Here is a 13304-nt window from a genome sequence, read left to right as displayed (position 1 = left end):
AGCCACTCTAGGTGCCCTGCTTACTTCACTCAGGTTCCAACCTATGCCAGCTGCCCTCCCAATAGCACACCCTGAAAGGGCCCCATTATGCAGTAACTCACCACCCCCATCTCTCCACCTTTACCCAATATGGACACTCTCCTCACCTTGGTTTGGCTCTGACATTGTGCCTGTCCTACCTGATGGCTTTTGGTTTGTATTATTCAGGATGGGAAAGGGTCATGATTATTTTTAATAATCATTTTAGCTATAGTTTGAAGAATGTATTAGAGGAGGGCAATAGTAAGTATAGGAAAACTGGCTAGGAGACATTGAGGTAGCCCAGGTGACAGATGATGATGGCTTGGACTATGGTGGAGTTAGTGCAGATGTAGAGGAATGAATAGATGGAAGAAAAAAGTAAGAGGTAATCTACAGAGAGCATTTGGTGATGAACTGGTCATGGTGGGGAAGAGAAAGATATTTGGAGACCCATTTCTACTTCAGAAAATTGAAATCAGGGCTATATCCACCTGCTTCAGGGAAACCAAAGCTTTACCAGCCTCAGTATAATAAATCAAAACTTGATACAATAATTCTATTATGCATGAAATATGTTATAACAAAGACTTTTGTTTTTTATTCCATCTGGGGCATTGCTATTCATCCAAGACCAGCTCATGTTCTTCTGAAAAATAGTTTTCTGTGAGCCATTCAAGCATTTTTGAGCATTTCATCCTTTATTATTGCATTTATCACACCATATAGTAATTAAGTTTCATTGGTCAACCTACTAAGTGAATTCTTTGCGATCAGGAATCAGATTTTATTTACTTTTTTCCTCAGTGTCTAGCTAGAACAGTGCTTGGCCCCTACTCAGTGTAAGCATTATGATGGAATGAAGAATCAATATTTATCATGTGCAGGAGGAAAGAATGGCTCTTTGTTCCTAAAGTCATTATTATCTGGCCTGGGGGGAGGAACATGAAGAACACATATTCACATGTAGAAACATAATAAAATAAATGTCAAATGAGTGGTAAAACAATATGTTCCATAAGGAATCAATTTTGGGCTCAAGTGCTCAGAATAGAATCAGAGTGCAGTATGGGTGTTTCTGAATTTCAAAAAAAAAAAAAAAAAAGCCTGACAAATTTGGAATTTCAGAACCAGGTAAAATCTTTGAGGTCATGGAGCTCATTTTTTAAATTCATAGGCCCAGGAAAGTTGATGAGTGACTTGCTGAAAGACACTGAAATGTAAATGGATGAAATGAAAATATAACCTATGTCTCCTATTTTCCTAGGCGGTGTGAAATGATAATGATAATCATAATAACTAAAACTTAGATGGGCTTTATATGTCCCAGGTACTCTATTAAGCACTTTACTTATATTAACACATTTAATTGTCATAACCACTCTGTGGGGCAAGTGCAATTATTATATTAATTTTACAGATGGAAAAACGAGGCCAAAATACTTAACCAACATTACACAGTTAGGAAGTGGTAGAATTTGGATTCCAGCCTGAGCAGTCTAGATCTGGAATCTACAAGGAACACCACAATCAATTAATTGAAGTATTTCTGACAGCATTGGTTTAAACTAAATAAGGTGTTATTTTCATATAACTTTTCATAACAATATAATAACTTGTCACAAGCGCTTGATTTGGGGGTAAATTGTAATAGCTTATTAGATCAGATCAAATTTATAAGGACAAATAGTTGATGTCTTAAAATCACTTACAGCATCTACTAATGGAATTGGTATTTGATTATGTGTTGAATTTAGTTGGATTTGTAGTTGCTTATATCTCCGTGATAATTATAATTTCATATTTCATCTCCAATAAATAGGTCAAACTTTAGCTGTAGCTGACCTATCTTTTATGCTTATTTCCCTACATTCCAATTATTTTGACACTACATTTTTTTTAAAGATTTTATTTATTTATTTGAAAGAGAGAGACAGCCAGCGAGAGAGGGAACACAAGCAAGAGGAGTAGGAGAGAAGAAGCAGGCTCACAGCGGAGGAGCCTGATGTGGGGCTCGATCCCACAACGCAGGGATCACGCCCTGAGCCGAAGGCAGACGCCCAACCGCTGTGCCACCCAGGCACCCCTTGACACTACATTTTGTAGTGTTAAAAAAAGTTGTGTGGTAAGGAGCACCTGGGTGGCGCAGTTGGTTAAGCATCTAACTCTTGGTTTTGGCTTAGGTAGTGATCTCACTGTGGTGGGATCAAGCCCCACATTGGGCTCTGCTGTCAGTGTGAAGTCTGCTGGAGTTTCTCTTCTTCTCCCTCTGCCCCTCCCCCCTGCACTGTCTCCCTCTCCCAAATAAATAATCTTTAAAAGGAAAAAAGTTATGTGGTAATTAAAGCTTTAAGATAATAGAAGTCAAAATAAAGCAGACATAGGAATGTACACACACATATACATATGTATATATACACATACATGTATATATATATTTTGTGAATATTGGTTTTTCTTGGCACTATTTCCTACATAAATACTTACAAAATTGAATTGGAAGCAAATAAAAAGCAAATATGGATTGACAGTCCTAGTGAAGTATTTTCTTCATTTCATTTTACTTGATAAACAATAGGGGACCAAGAGATCAGATTATAAACTGATAAAATAGCCTGCCAGCTGATTACATCCCAAATCATTGGAACCGATAGAGAAGTTTATTTTAAAAAAATCCACTTCATTGTTGCAGAACAAGGACCTTCCTCAATGGACCAGAAACTTTGAGGAATCCCTGAAATGTGGAAGACAAAAGGTGTTGAATCCATGAAAGAAACCACTGAGCAAAGCACAAAGAAGAATGCTGTAAAATGTGAGAATGGCTTTGGATGTTTGTAAGTAAAGAAGAAAATGACATGACAATGAGGGAACTTGTAGATGTCTGTTGGTTGAGGCACTATATTTAGAGTAGCTATGCAGGCTGGCCCCTGTGTTGGATGTCCCCAAGACTATCCCCAGATTCTATGATTCACTAGAATGATCCATTGGAATAAGAATATAATTGTACTCATGGCTAAGATTTATTACAGGGAAAGGGAACAAAGCAGAATCAGTAAAGAAAGATGATGCATGGGCAGAGTCTGGAGGAATCCAGGTGGAAGCTTCCAAAGGTCCTCTCCCTGTGAAGTCACACAGGACACACAACTCCAGCAATGAGTTGTGGCAACATGTGCAAACTGTTGTGACCACATGTCACAAAGGAAGCTCAGCAGTGACTAAGTGACCAAAGTTTTTCCTGGGAGCTGGACATGTAGGCATTCTTTGCTTAGGAGGCACCAAAATTCTAGACCCCCAGAAGGAAAATAGATGTTCAGCACAAACCATATTGTTTTTAGAGTTCAGACACAGTGAGCCATGCTTGTTATTTAAGGAAAGATTTTTTAACAGGAAGTTGTTTATTAGCCAAGTTCCCAGACACCAGGCAAGGACCAACCTTCCAAGCAGGATTTTCCAAGCGTAGCAATCTCAGGTTTGCTATGTTAACTCTTTCCTGCATAGCCTCCTCTAATCACTCTGCTGGCGGAGGCATCTTCTGCCAGACAGGTACAATGAGGATATGAGCATTTTCGAGGTGTCAAGGAAAGGCCCTGGTTTGCTAGGAGGAAGAAGAAGATATATACAGAAAATTAATGATTGACACAATTCTCTCAGCCACACATTTTCCCTTCCTTTGTGAACACAAAGGAGATCCTATAGTGCACAGGGATAGCAAGAGAAGTTTAGGAGTGTACACAGAGTGAGCTGTGTGCATCCCAGGTGGTACACAGTTGATTGTCTGGGGGGGGGTGAGAGCAGGGAGGAAATGTTTTAATTCTCTATTTTTAATAAAAAATAATTTTGAAAAATTTAATTTGTGTTACTAGAATGTCAGCTACTTGGAGTCAGGGATCCAGAACACTGATCATGACAGAGAGGGGCTAGTGTTTTCCCAATCAAAATCCCCACAGCACTAAGACCAGGATGCTTTTTCTGAATCTGATGTCTGGCCTTCTAAATGCCTGGGTCCTAGCTGAGAATGTGATAAGCAATGGAAGACCTGCACTGGCACAGGCTTGATGTGTTCAATGTTTCATCATTTGACATTGTTCGCTCAACAGCTGGCACAAAAAATTAGGGCATCTGAGCCAGCATTCCAAGGTCTGCAGATCAAAGACTACTCTAGAAATGAGAAAAGTCCAAATAGGGCAGTATAACTAGCTTCAAGGACTGGGAAGGATAATTACTAACATTACAAGAACTAGTCCTTTGAAGTCCCAAGTTTCTTAAACAATAAATTTGCTGAGAATGTCAAGCCCTAGGGAGATAGATTGCCAATATTCCATGGCTGTTATTAAGGCCTTCGAGGGAGTTGCATAAGATGTGAAGCAGAAGGATAAGGGTGAACTGGAACTGAAGATGAAACTACTAGTTGAATATTCTGGTAGGTGCAATGTGCAAAGAATTTTAGATAAAGTGAGACCAAATAATTGGATCATTTCCCTAATGCATGTTCTATAACTAGAGCGATGTAGGTTGTCATGTAACCAGGGTATACACTATGTAGTACGAGACAGAGCATGTTATTAGGGTACTATGTAGAGTAAGAAGAGGGGGAGGCAAAAACTGTGTGGTCCTCATTATCATCCCCTCTGCTCCCTGCTCCCATGAAAGTGATAACCTTAAAGCAAACCAAGTGAACTAACAGAATTGCTGGGTGGGCCTCCACAATGAGGTGACCTCTTTTCAGAAGACTATGTAGTTATGGCATTAAAATAAAGGGGCCAAATGGAAGCTGCTAAGCAATCCCTCCCACCATGATCCCAGAGTCGTCTGATGATTCATACGTTAAAGCAGAGGCATTGGCAGTCCAACTGCAGATGCTTACATACACAGTTAAAGCATTGAGAGTATGGTACTGTTTACTTTGGGGCTATCCAGAGCACTCCAATCGGACATGGATTACACTTTATAGCCCAGAAAATAATCAGCTAGGCCTTCTAGCATAGGATCGTATAACTATTCCACATACATATCACCTGCAGAGTGTGTAGCAATAAAGTGCTGGGACAGGTACCTGAAAAAGACATATTTCAGTAGTCTGCTCAGGATGCCATTGTAGACTGGCTGGACCTCTTGCCTAATGCTATATCTGCCCTGGGTACATCTTCTCAAAGGTTGATCTGTTCTTAGCCATCTTTAGCAATCTAGAAAATTTGGAACAAAGAAGTATCTGGAGTGGAGCAAATACAGCACAGGACCCAAGCCTAGATGACTTCCCTCATCTCTCCTTTTCTTTCCTACCCTGACTTGATCAAGGAATTAGGAAGCCCAGACTGCATCCTGTGCCAGTGGTAGGTGGACACTAACCTAGATGCCCTGCTCTCTCCTGACTCAGTGAGGTGGCCACCCTCTCAACCTTGTCACTTGTCATACTGCACTTCTAGATGCAGGCACTGCACTTACGCACTTAGGCAGACACTCTATTGTGGACGCTGCACTTATCATACTGATGATACACGCACTCATTCTTATCTCTGTGAAAGGTGGGAGAGTGTGGTGGTAAAAGGGGAAGTCCTAGATCCCAGAGAAATTGATTTATGGTTCGGTGGATTAGATAACAGTTTATGATTCAGTATAAATTGCATAATCACTTGGTAGCCTGTGGTCAGGCATTCATTATCTGCCAGAGTCCAGCTAAGAACTACTTACATGTTGATAATAATTGTTACAAAAGGATGCCATTGCCATATAACAAAAGTCTAAAGGCCTAGGCTGTGATTTTCTTAGTGGAGCATATGAGAAGCATCTTATTGTATTTCAGTCTGTCAAAGGCACTTTCAGTACCATTGGATCTGTTGGTCATAAGGTACAAGAGATGGGACCATTACATCACAGCTTAGATCTACTTATTTCATACTCTTTCATAATTCAGGTCCATCTAAAACTGGCCAGTCTCATGAATTACTTGGTATAAGAGTTGGAGTAATACATCTATATGTTGTAGATACACTCTCCAAAATTTAAGAAGCCACCAAATGTTGAACTTTATGATAGATGTAGCAACTCATCCCATTATGCCATTTATGCTACTTACACCATTGTCATTTACATTAACTCATGTCATTATATGACTTTAAAAGAGATATTCCAACATGTCCTGGACCACTGGACCTCTAACAATTTTACCAACATGGCAGGATCCCGAAGTCTATCTCCTATTTTCTGGCATAAGTAAGCCTTAGTAAGCCTTGGTACATTCTGCTTATCTGTTCCAAGTCAATGTAATGGATCAGTATGATGGTCTTTATGATATCAGGATGACCAAAGTCCAGCCAAACCATATTATGACAGTAAGAGGTTTGACCTAGTCCTGGAATAAGGATGTGCTCTACCTGGTGGTGTCAGGTGCATGCAAATTGTTTCTGTTTTCTCTTATATAAGTAAAAACCCCAACATTTAACAGGTTAATTACTAACTACATATCAAGTGCCAAAGACTGCTAGATTTTTTTCAGCTAAGAAAATATATTTGAAAATGTAACTTTCTTTAACATTACCATTTTATTCTCTAAGAACCAATGACTTTTGTCTTGGCCAAAAAGGCAAGGTAAATGAGAATATGTTAAGAATCACCAGCCCTGCATGTCTCAGGCCTTTAACGGTGGTATTATGTCCGACATTCATCCCGAAATGTAACTTTGCTTTTGGTTCCCTTTCTTTGTGTCTGTGGGAACAGTTTCAGATGCTTCCATTTGTCCCTTTCTAGCTTAAAAGCCCTATCTCCCGTCAAAGAACCAATGCTGGGATTCTGCCAGTAGGTGAGCGTATCTATTTAAAGTATACATTCTAGGACAGGGAAAATAACCGTAAGATGGGTTCTCATCCTCTTGGGCCTACTATTAGACTCAGGCTACACTCTATGAGCCCTATTCTGCTTAGTGAATTACGATGGCATTTTGGGTTTCTAGGGATCAACACAAACTCAGAATTACTGTCTAAAAATTCCCAGAAGGTCTGGTTGTTTTCCGTTCCCAAGGGCAGTGTCAGTCTGGACAAGGGCCCTGGTCCCCCTGGGGCAGGCTCCAGGGGAAAACTCATAGTGTATCCCTGTTCTCATGTTGCAAGTTGGTTCTATCTGGGAGCTAAGTAAGAGTCTGGGAATCTCCACTGTGGTAATTTATTTTTCTGTCCGGCATACCTATAAGTTTTCCTTCTATATATGTCAAACAGTACCTTAATAGCTGCCTATCGATTATATTTCTTGGGGCCCTGTAGTCGATTAGCAGATCACTGCAGGTGAAAATACTTGATTTTCATTCCATCTCTGTAATAATTGCACCCTCCTATCCCTGCTAGTTTAATTCTACCAACTAGCCTCTACAATTTGGGGGTCTTATTGTTCTCAATGAGATCAGCAACTCATTTCTATCGCAATATTCTCCACAGAATTTCTGGCCATTAGCGCTCTTCAAGGATGTTGCTGCCCCTCTCCCAATGTATTTATTATTACCTTGGGGAAATTAATGATCTCTTGTTTCTCCTGAAGGGATGGTTTGGGACTGGTAGAGCAGGTTGCATATCACAGATCCATTTTAACCTACCATTTTTCCTGAGACTTTAGACTTCTTCCTCTGTAGTATTCCAGGGAAGTTCTGACATTTTGATCTCATTAACCACAAGGCATCATTTAATCTAGAATTCATTTAGCTAACCTAACAGATTATTAGCAGGTGCTAATGCCAAAATATTAAACATGATATCCTTAACTTATGTTAATGAATTTGGCCCTACTGAGGTGAATATTCTAGACATCTTAGTCTAAATATTTGGTCCTACTGAGTTGAATATTCTGACCTCTTGGTCTAAATATTTATAGAACTCATTCTTCTACATGCTTCCCAGGCTTTGGTCAGTATGAATTGAAAGTTCTATTATTTTTTTAAATTTTTACATTTTTCTTTAAAATAAAAAATTGGAATAATTTGATTTATAAAAGGTACAAAGATAGTACAGAGAATTCTTGTATATTCTTCACCTAGTTTTCCCAAATATTCACCTTACATAATTATGGGACATTTGTGAAACTAGTGTTTTAACATTGGTACCATACCATTAACTCTACTATAGACTTTATTTGGATTTTGCCAGTTTTTCCACCAATAATTGGCAATTCTTCTACCTCATTTTGTGTGCACACTATTTCCTGGGGAAGCAGGTCTTGTCCTGCTCCATCTGAACTATGTTGGGCCTTGCATGAATAAGGCCCAGAATGTTATGGACCTAGAATGAATGAGAAGTAGTAGGGGTGAGCTCTGGGAGTATGATTATGAAGAACCCAAAACATATAATATATAAGGGTGGAAAAAGAAGAAGATAGCTTCAATAAAAATTCACATTTGAAAGAATGTATAATGGGAAACACATGCAGACAAACACTAACAAAATTCTGGACACATATCATACCTTGTTGGATATGAAAAGCAAAGCAGGAAAAGTCAGTTCTATGGTTAGCCAATATGACAGTTCTCTGAGGTGATCTCCTTTTTACCTTATTCTCCATGGTTTCTTTACTTTCTAGGAAATGTTCTTTTCCTATTATGCTCTATAGTCACATCTGAAGGGCCACTGGGAAGGAAAGGTAAAAAGAATGAATTTACTAAGGATAAAGGGAGAAAAAAATAAATTGAAAACCAGGAAATAGCTAACACAGATGAGGGGATAACTATAAGCCAGGCTCTGTTCTAAGTACTTTTCACACCATAATCCTTTTAATTTTTACAAAGTCCTCTGAGGTAGATACGATTGTTCCAGTTTTACAGAGGGGAAGGTGAGGCACTGAGAAGTCACTAACTTGCGCAAGGTTGGACAGCTAGTGGGGACAGAAATGGAATTTGAACCTGGGTAGCCTGGTTCTAGAGTCTGCACTTTTGAGATGGGGTAATGCTGGACTCGAGTTGGGAAGTATATGCTTTTCTTTACTTTTAGAGACACATTGATTTTTTCTTCAACTATGTAATAGAAATCACTGCACAAAGAAAGGGGGGTAATCAGAAGGGGGAATGAAACATGAGAGACTATGGACTATGAGAAACAAACTGAGGACTTCAGAGGGGAGGGGGGTGGGGGAATGAGATAGACCGGTGATGGGTAGTAAGGAGGGCACGTATTGCATGGTGCACTGGGTGTTATACACAACTAATGAATCATCGAGCCTTACATCGGAAACCAGGGATGTACTGTATGGTGACTAACATAATATAATAAAAAATCATTAAAAAAATAAAATAAAATAAAATAAAAGGTTGTGACTCTTTTTTAAATTTCAAAAAAAAAAAAAAAAAAAAAAAGAAATCACTGCACATTCACCTGGACTTGGGGTTTTTTTTGAGAGAAAGCTTTTATACAATTTTATACAATTTTTAAATTATATATATATATATATATATATGGATATAAGGATTATTTCTTCTTGAGTCGTGTTGATAGTTTGTGTTTTTCTAGGAATTTGTCCATTTCATCTAAGTTGCAAAATTGATTGCTATAAAGTTGTTCATATTATTCCCTTATTATCTTTTAGTGTCTGGGGAATATGTGATATTCCTATTTCATTTCGGACACTGGTTAATTGTGCCTTTTTCCCCCCTCATTTTTCTTGATCAAGCTACTGATCAGTTTTTTTTAATGTTTTTGAAGATTTTTAATCTTTTGATTTAATTGATTTTTATTGTTCTGTTTTTTATTTCATTGCTTTTTTCGTATTTTCATTTTCTTCTTTCTACTTATATATTGGCTCAGGTCATGATCTCGGGGTCCTGTTGAGCCCTGCATGGGCCTCCCTGCACAGCAGGGAGCCTGCTTCTCCCTCTCCCTCCGCTGCTCCTCCTGCTTGTACTCTCTCTCTTTCTGTCAAATAAATAAATAAAATCTTAAAAAAAAAAAAAGAACTGCTTCTTTGTTTGCCTTAGTCCCATGAATCTTATGGATGCATGCCGCATTGGCCCTCAAGAGCCAGGTGCCTTGAGGTCCTATCTCTTGAATGGGAGCCTTAAAGTTGGGGTGCTAGATACGTGACCCAAACTCCTCACTTCTCAGGGAGAAGCTGGAAGCTGGGCATTCCCTCCTGATTGTACGGTGCTGTGCTAGGGTGGGGTTTGTGGCCAGAATGTGTCTCAGCTTTTCTTACCCATCTGATGTTGGTACTCTCTCATTTGCCCAACGTGCAGGAGTCAATCAGTAGTTTCTGGATTTCTTTCAGAGGGAGTTTCTCTGAGTGTAGCTGTACATTTGGTGCATTTGTGGGAGAAGGACAGTTCAGGAGCCTCTTGTGTCGCCATCCTGGTCTTCCACCTCTTTCAGTTTCTTTCTAAGGACCATTTTAATCCCATAAACGTTGATATCTTCTGTTTTTATTCTCATTCAGTTCAAAATATTTTCTAATGTCTCTTGTAATTCTTCTTCGATCTATGGGTCATTTAGATGTAACAAGGAGAATAAACTAGTGCTTATGTCAGAGAATTGTGAAGAAGTAAATGGACCATTGTAGAAGTGATGTGCTTAGGAACGGTGCCTGACACGTAAGAATTGTTATGCATCAGCTTTTGTTTTCCCCTCCAAATTTATCTTTGGGTTTCCTCATTCTGCTTTAAGGAGGAATCTAAATTGTCTCTTATCTTTGCTACTATAAACCCTGCTTACTCTTTCATACTCCTTTGCTACTACCAAAGTGAAATAGGAATCCTTTGAGAGCCCAGGCTTTCTTACATTGCTAACGTATAATTGGTCTCTTTAATTAACCAGACTCTGTGGGTAAGAGGAACCACAATTTGGGTTTTGTTACTTTTGCTTGCTTTAGCAGCCACGTGCCCTTTAAAATTCTGTGGCCAGAACAGAACAAGAAAAGAACACAGGTGTGGTTTTTTTGTTTTTGTTTTTAAATTAACCTTGTTGCTTTTTTGATTATCTTTTTCAAACAGAAAAGCTTACTGCTTTGGCCACCTTGGAATATATTATTCATAACCAGTTTCAAGTTAAATGGTGCTCTTCTCAATAAATTTATTTTATACCTAAAAGAATTTTTTTTACTAAATGCTGTTTCCAGGGGTTATTCCTTTTCTCTCAGCATTTTAAAATATCAAACAGAACTGAATGTGCTTCTTGCCCAAATTAATATATTCCAAGCTAACATTAATTAAAATGTTAAAACCTCATCTGCACACTAATATGCAAAAAACCATCCTCCATGTTGAATAAAGATGGTGAATAAATAGCACAGAATTCTCTACCTCTAAATGAGGGAATAGGATTTCAGGGAACAAAGTGGACACTGAAAGGCTCTTTCAGATTTTTAAACATTGAACCACTGTTTCTGTCCACCTAGATACAAGTGTCTGACCTGGTGATGACATCTTTTGGACTTTTCATACCTAACAGCCAGCCTCTCACATTTTGATATAGGTTTCTATTTTGTTCTCCATGGAAAAGTTTTAATTTTTAGAATAGACTTTTCAACAAGAGCTTAGTATTAGATTGAACAATTCTGTTGGCATAACTGAGCACAAAAACCTGGTATGTTTCCTCTCAATAGCAGTGGATAGGGTAATGCAGTTTATTCCATTTATAAGAAAGTTTTATAGCACAATGATGAAATCAGTAATAATTCTGCAGTTAAATATAACTGTTTAACTCTACTGTCATACATCTTTCATTTGAAGACTTGATCCTCATCAAGATTAATTTATATCCCAAAGACCTAATCTACTCCTTGTAAAAATGTCCTCTTTGATGACTTTTTTATTAATTAACAATGTTAATTAGTTGAATAACTTTTTAAAAAAATTTACAAAGCTAAGGGGCAGATTGTCACCAAGGCGTTGGCAGCAAACATACTCTCTCTATGCCTATCCTCCTGTCTCCATTTTTGTTGTTTTTGTTCAATTTGTAAAAATGTGACTGAGCCAGCAAAAAGTGCCACCCACTAATAATTAGGCAAAATGAGCTGCCAGTGTATACTGGGAAAGAAAAATATCTTTCCAATGAGCAAGGCTTTACTTCATAGAATTTTTGTTTGAAGAATTATCAAATACACGATATCTGGTCTTGAGATGACCAGAGATTTTGAAATTTTTTCTATATTCTTAAAGGTAAACACTAAAACTTTGATTTTATTTTATTTCTGCTTCATCAATTTGACAGTTGCAAAAGCAAGAAAACTACAAGCTGTAGTTTGCCACATTCTCTAGGACATATCTGAGAAAAAATCTTTAAATTCTTGGGGACCCCAAACTCTTTCCAGGTATCTAAGAGGTCAAAACCATTTCCATCATAATAATGATGTGTTTATTTATAAACTGTTTTCATAATAATGATAAGATATAAATTGTCTCTAAATGATTTTCATAATTGTGAAGTATTAATTATGCTTTGCTTACTCTCACTTTGTTACAAGTGTCCAGTAAAGTTTTCCAGAAGCTACATGATCTATCATATCACAGTAGACTGAACGTAGAAACAGGTATGAAAATCTAGTTCTCATTTATATGGGCCAGACATTAGAGACTTATAGAAATGTAAAGTACTGTCATCTTCCTCATTAATTTTTTAGGGAAAATTTTCATAAACATGTTAATATGTAATGGATTTATTACTTTTAAAATGAATAAATATTTAAAAATTTTCAGTTTAATTTCTAATGTAAATATCAGTAGACATGATGGACACAAAAAAAGCTCTTTGAAGTCCTCAATAATTTTAAGCATGTAAAAGGATCTTGAGACAAGGTTTTGAGAACCGCTAATTAATCCAATTGCCAAGAAGACTTCCTACTTTTATCATTCTACCCTGAGAACTGTGCACTTGAATTTTTATCTAACATGCCTACTCATTTTAATGACCTCAGCTCCATTTCTAGTTCATGTAGCCTATGCCTCCTTCCCACTGCCCCCTTCCCCCTCCAGTTCTAGATTCATGGTTAAATCAATTATCTGGGATCCTGAATTTTAGAGTCCTAAATACCTGCAGCAATTTGGTGACTTGGGAGGCAAAATTCCTTGGTAAGGTATGAGGAGATAAGAGTACAAAGAGTGATCTTCAAAGAACTGAGGTTTTATAACTGGTAACATTTCTCTTATGCCTCCTACATTCTTGTAACCAACGCAACAAGAACTGACCAGAGCTAGAACCTTACCATCTATAGATGGTCTATAGTATGTCAGACATTCTATTAGCTACTTTGTCTTTTGTTTTTAATCCTTACAGTTTGGAGCTGTGCAGAATTGACTCATCTCAGGGGTGAGGACCCCTAGTTTTGGA

The sequence above is a fragment of the Ursus arctos genome, unplaced genomic scaffold (assembly GCF_023065955.2).
Source record: "Ursus arctos isolate Adak ecotype North America unplaced genomic scaffold, UrsArc2.0 scaffold_1, whole genome shotgun sequence".
In the NCBI taxonomy this organism is placed as follows: domain Eukaryota; kingdom Metazoa; phylum Chordata; class Mammalia; order Carnivora; family Ursidae; genus Ursus; species Ursus arctos.
The sequence above is the reverse complement of the archived record's forward strand: the minus strand, read 5'-3'. Positions refer to the sequence as shown.